This window comes from Rutidosis leptorrhynchoides, chromosome 1, assembly GCF_046630445.1.
Source record: "Rutidosis leptorrhynchoides isolate AG116_Rl617_1_P2 chromosome 1, CSIRO_AGI_Rlap_v1, whole genome shotgun sequence".
Classification (NCBI taxonomy): domain Eukaryota; kingdom Viridiplantae; phylum Streptophyta; class Magnoliopsida; order Asterales; family Asteraceae; genus Rutidosis; species Rutidosis leptorrhynchoides.
The window spans coordinates 524,511,859-524,517,792 of NC_092333.1; positions in this window are offsets into that span (position 1 = coordinate 524,511,859).

Here is a 5,934-nt window from a genome sequence, read left to right on the forward strand (position 1 = left end):
TTTGATTCAATTCCTATAACTATAACTATCTTAATTCGAGTGATAATCTTACTTGAACTAGTTTTTGTGTCATGATTCTACTTCAAGAACTTTCAAGCTATCCAAGATCCTTTGAAGCTAGATCATTTCTTGTCACTTCCAGTAGTTTTACTTACTAAACTTGAGGTAGTAATGATGTTCATAACATCATTCGATTCATACATATAAAACTATCTTATTCGAAGATTTGAACATGTAATCACTAGAACATAGTTTAGTTAATTCTAAACTTGTTCGCAAACAAAAGTTAATCCTTCTAACTTGACTTTTAAAATCAACTAAATACATGTTCTATATCTATATGATATGCTAACTTAATGATTTAAAATCGGAAAACAAGAAAAACACCGTAAAACCGGATACACGCCATCGTAGTAACACCGCGGGCTGTATTGGGTTAGTTAATTAAAAACTATGATAAACTTTGATTTAAAAGTTGTTCTTCTAGGAAAATGATTTTTCTTATGAACATGAAACTATATCCAAAAATCATGGTTAAACTCAAAGTGGAAGTATGTTTTCCAAAATGGTCATCTAGACGTCGTTCTTTCGACTGAAATGACTATCTTTACAAAAACAACTTGTAACTTGTATTTCCAACTATAAACTTATACTTTTTATGTTTAGATTCATAAACTTAAGTTCAATATGAAACCATAGCAACTTGAAACACTCAAAACGGATTTAAAATGAAGAAGTTATGGGTAAAACAACATTGGATATTTTTGCTTGTTGTAGCTACGTGAAAATTGGTAACAAATTTATATTAATCATATCCTAGCTAACTTATATTGTATTATACATGTATTCTAATATATTATGTAATCTTGGGATACCATAGACACGTATGCAAATGTTTTGACATATCATATCGACCCATCTATATATATTATTTGGAACAACCATAGACACTCTATATGCAGTAATGTTGGAGTTAGCTATACAGGGTTGAGGTTGATTCCAAAAATATATATACTTTGAGTTGTGATCTAGCCTGAGACGTGTATACACTGGGTCGTGGATTGATTCAAGATAATATATATCGATTTATTTCTGTACATCTAATTGTGGACAACTAGTTGTAGGTTACTAACTAGGACAGCTGACTTAATAAACTTAAAACATTAAAACGTATTAAAAATGTTGTAAATACATTTTGAACATACTTTGATATATATGTACATATTTGTTATAGGTTCGTGAATCGACCAGTGGCCAAGTCTTACTTCCCGACGAAGTAAAAATATGTGAAAGTGAGTTATAGTCCCACTTTTAAAATCTAATATTTTGGGATGAGAATACGTGCAGTTTTATAAATGTTTTACGAAATAGACACTAGTAATTGAAACTACATTATATGGGTGAATGATCGAATCCAAATATGCCCATTTTGCTTGGTAACCTAAGAATTAGTAAACCGATCTACTAATTGACGCGAATCCTAATGATAGATCTATTGGGCCTAACGAACCCCATCCAAAGTACCAGATGCTTTAGTACTTCGAATTCGTTTTTATCATGTCCGAAGGATTTCCCGGAATGATAGGGGATATTCTTATATGCATCTTGTTAATGTCGGTTACCAGGTGTTCACCATATGAATGAATTTTATCTCTATGTATGAGATGTATATTGAAATATGAAATCTTGTGGTCTATTATTATGATTTGATAATATATAGGTTAAACCTATAACTCACTAACATTTTTGTTGACGTTTTAATCAGTTTATTCTCAGGTGATTATTAAGAGCTTCAGTTGTTGCATACTAAAATAAGGACAAGATTTGGAGTCCATGCTTGTATGATATTATGTAAAAACTGCATTCAAGAAACTTATTTTTGATGTAATATATTCTTATTGTAAACCATTATGTAATGGTCGTGTGTAAACGGTATATTTTAGATTATCATTATTTGATAATCTACGTAATGTTTTTTAAACCTTTATCGATAAAATAAAGGTTATGGTTGTTTTAAAAATGAATGCAGTCTTTGAAAAACGTCTCATATAGAGGTCAAAACCTCGCGACGAAATCAATTAATATGGAACGTTTATAATCAATATGAACGGGACATTTCACTCATCAACCCGAAAACGGTGGAAGACCACCCTGTTTGCCATGTGGAGTCCATAATCAGAAAAGAAAGCATGGAATCGAAAATCGTCAAACAACACGACGTAAAACAACCGTACGTCGGATGAAACAAAACCCGAGCAAATTCTGATGATTAGCTAGGCAACACAACCTACCATGTTCACGACCCCCCACTAGCTGCAACACACGTGTAGAAGCCGTCACACTCGCCATTTTCCACCAACGACGAAGATACCTCAACGTATTGGAATCTTGAGCAAGCACCGAAGAACAAGGGCTGATGTAGTTTAGTTCCAGTGGTTGCACGGAACACCACTGAAATACGTAATGTAGTGAAATTTTTTTTGGCTTTATAACTAGTGACACCAGTGGATATTGTAAACTTTTTTGAGTGACACAATTGAAATAAGGCATCTAGTGAAATTTTTCTTAAGGTTTTAACCATTGACACCCGTGACTACCCAATCCTAGATCGGTCACTCACGAAGAAGGAAAAGAGAGTCGAAAAGAAGGCTCCGAGTAAAGGGGACGCTGGAAGATAAAGATGGAAAACAAACGGATCACCTGAGGAAAACTTAAAAAGCTCATATCAACTAATCAACATGACTACCAACAACTAACGATCATACATTCCATTTCCATTCACAAATGTCCATTTCAATAAAATGTTCAACAATTATCTACCTGTAAACGCTGGAGAGGGACCTTAGAATCAACCTAACACGATCTAGAGGCGGAATAACACTAGAACAAGCTTAAATGAATATCTATGGGTTTTCGGGTTCGTACGAGTCAAACCAAGATTAGATCTTGATAAACACGAAGCCTAGACTGATATTCTGTGGTATTTGGACATGAAGGTTTTGATAGAGAGCGGACCTGGAACTGTTTGTGTGTGTAAATTAATTAAGTGATTAACTAAATTATTGGAGATTAACTTGGCTTAAATATCCCAGATCTTATGTCGGTCGACTGTGGTTGACAGTCGGTCGATTGACTATGTCAGTTGGCCGACTTTCGAGTAACATTACACATCACATTTAAACGTTTACATATATATAAAGTAGCAATCGACAATCAACATTTAACAATATTACAGGTTATCACATGATCGAATAATACATTAACCTTCATGGAACTAGGGATTACAAATTATGCACTAACAAACTCCCCCTAAGACCTAGTTCCTCATAAGTCTTCGATCTGCTTCAATCTCTGTACAGATCTGTAACCATATTGTTCAAGTAGCAAACTTTTGCAATACGAATGTACTGTTGTGCTTGAACTCTATTCTCTGGCCTGTACAGCATCCGATTGTAGTACAATGTGAAGATGTCAGCTTCACAGCAATTTCTCAACCAAACGGGATCTAAAACCCGTATCGTATCGGTCTCATCTTCCTTCGATTTGTCCAAAATGATGACTGATTCCTATGAGCGTTCATCGTAATACCACCAGCGAAAACGTGGGCTAAAGTTCTGCGGCATTTTCATCACAAGAACCTTTCTCATATATTTTACCGGCTGGTATTTAACAATCTTTCTTCGTTCGCCCGTTTTCTTGTTTGTTAGATAAGTGATCGTGGGAAATTGAGGGCTGAATCCCTCAAAGTTCTTTTACAAGAACGATTGTCTTATCTTCTTGCAAATAATATCAGGAATTTCGACATAATCCCGATATAACATCTTGAGCCTAGCCACATGCATAAATTCAAAGTACGGTAGAGTCTTGAACTCGAATCCATGTTTGATGTAGTCTACTCCGTACTCCTTCTTTATTTCGTATATATCAAACTCTTTGATGTAGGCTCAAGCAATGATTTTTCCTTTAGCCAAAAGATTCGCTGAGATTCGCCGGCCTATTAATGTAGTTCAGCCATGTTTTCTTTTTCTTCGCATTTACGGTTTAGAAGCTCTTCACTCATTTTGAAGTAATCTTGAAACGTAGGTAGATTTTTATCGTTATTACGTTCGTACTCCGGAAAATCACCTATTGGTTCATCTTCGATAATTACTTCATCAAAATAGTTGTCGTTTTCATTTTCTACGACAGTTTCCTCAAAATCATCACTAGAATCGTAACGATTCTCAAAAGATGAGCTAGCAGTCGTGTCAGCTGAAGTACTTGCTTGTTGCTCTTGGCGCACTAGCCCGGCCTGCTCCTCAGCGCTTAGATCCGGCGGGATCTCCCCTTCTTCTAAATCATCAAATACAGCTGAGTGATTCAGACAATCCTGCTTTGCTAAAAAATCACGAAAAGAATAATCAATATTTAGAGGAATTACTGACACTGGGTTCTCGCTTGTGCCTTTAGCAAGATCCAAACCTAGCTCATCCTCGCCTTGATCGTCAAAATTACCAAAATCTATATCCTCTTCGAGATCAACAGCCTCAATATCGAAATTATTTTCCCACTCAAGCACTTTCGTCAGTGCCTTGTTTGCTGCAGACTCGACCATTACAATCAGCAAATTCTGAGCATCAACCTTAGTTTTTAACTTCTCCATTTCAACCTGTTGATCTTCAACCTGCTTGGTCAGTTTAGCAATCTCAACATCCTTTCTTCTTTCTCGTTCATTAGCTTCTTCTTTAAACTTTTCAAATTTAGAAGCCATATTTACAACCTTCTCGCTTAATAGAGTAACTGCAGTATCTCGTGTAATAACATTCGTGGATGCAGCAGCATGAACTCCTGTATCAGTTTTAGCACGTATTTCTTGAGTAGCAGTAGCTGGAGATTGTCGTTGTTGTGTGATTGCTGTGATTGTCGTTGTTCAGCAGCTGAAGATGACTCAGTTCTCTTTGCCTTTTTAATGAACTTTATTCGCTTATGCTTCGGCTTTGTCGTAACTGAAGGACCCTCAGCTTGTTTTCGCTTTCTCAGCTCGAATTAATCAGGGTTAAAGTCATCTCCTTCATCGTCTTCATCAACCAGTCTCTGTTCAGATGCAACAACTGGCAGTGGCTGATTAACCTCTTGATCGTCTTCACCAACTTCGACGACATCATCTTCATTACCAGACGTACTGTTCTCATGACGACAGGCAGCACCTGGTGGACGTACATAGTTTTCATTGGCGAGGTGGCCAACCAGTCTCTTGAATGGTTCATCCGGACCACTCTTTTGCTTGACCCGATTGAAAGTCAAGTCATTCAGATGATTCAGTTTAATCTCATCCTGCCTAACCTTATTCAATCTTTGCACTTATTTTTCAATCATCACCTGCAAGAACCTAGGAAACATTAAGTGGCTTTTCTTTCTCACATTCACCAACATACTTCTGAAAATTACTTCAGAGAAATTGAAGTCCGCATGAAGAACTAGAGCTGCAAACAATGAACTATAAGTCTCGTTTAACTCATCAAAGCCGCCTACCATTGGACTCATGCATCTCAAAAACACCAGAGTTAGGTATTTATATTGATGACAAAATCGAGTTCTCTTAACTGCACCTTTCACCGGATCACCAGAGTATCCACATCTCACTAAACACCTCCTGACCTTAGTTCTATTCAGTGTGACTGGCATAGTATCATTATCGGGAAAGCCTAAGTCTTCACGAACTGTCTGAGCCGAGATCTTCACAATTGTACAACCAACGCTGCTTCGTATCACCTTCTTTTCCTGTTCAGTGACAATAGAAGCATTGTTCCAGAATTCTCGTTGGTGCGAATAGTACGCCTTGCATTCTAGAGTGATTACAGTGTGAATCTTGGACCTTTTCAAAAACTTGATAATATCAAAGAAGCCTTCCTTTGCTTCAGGTCCTTCCTAGTTTAAACACGCCACTAGATTGGC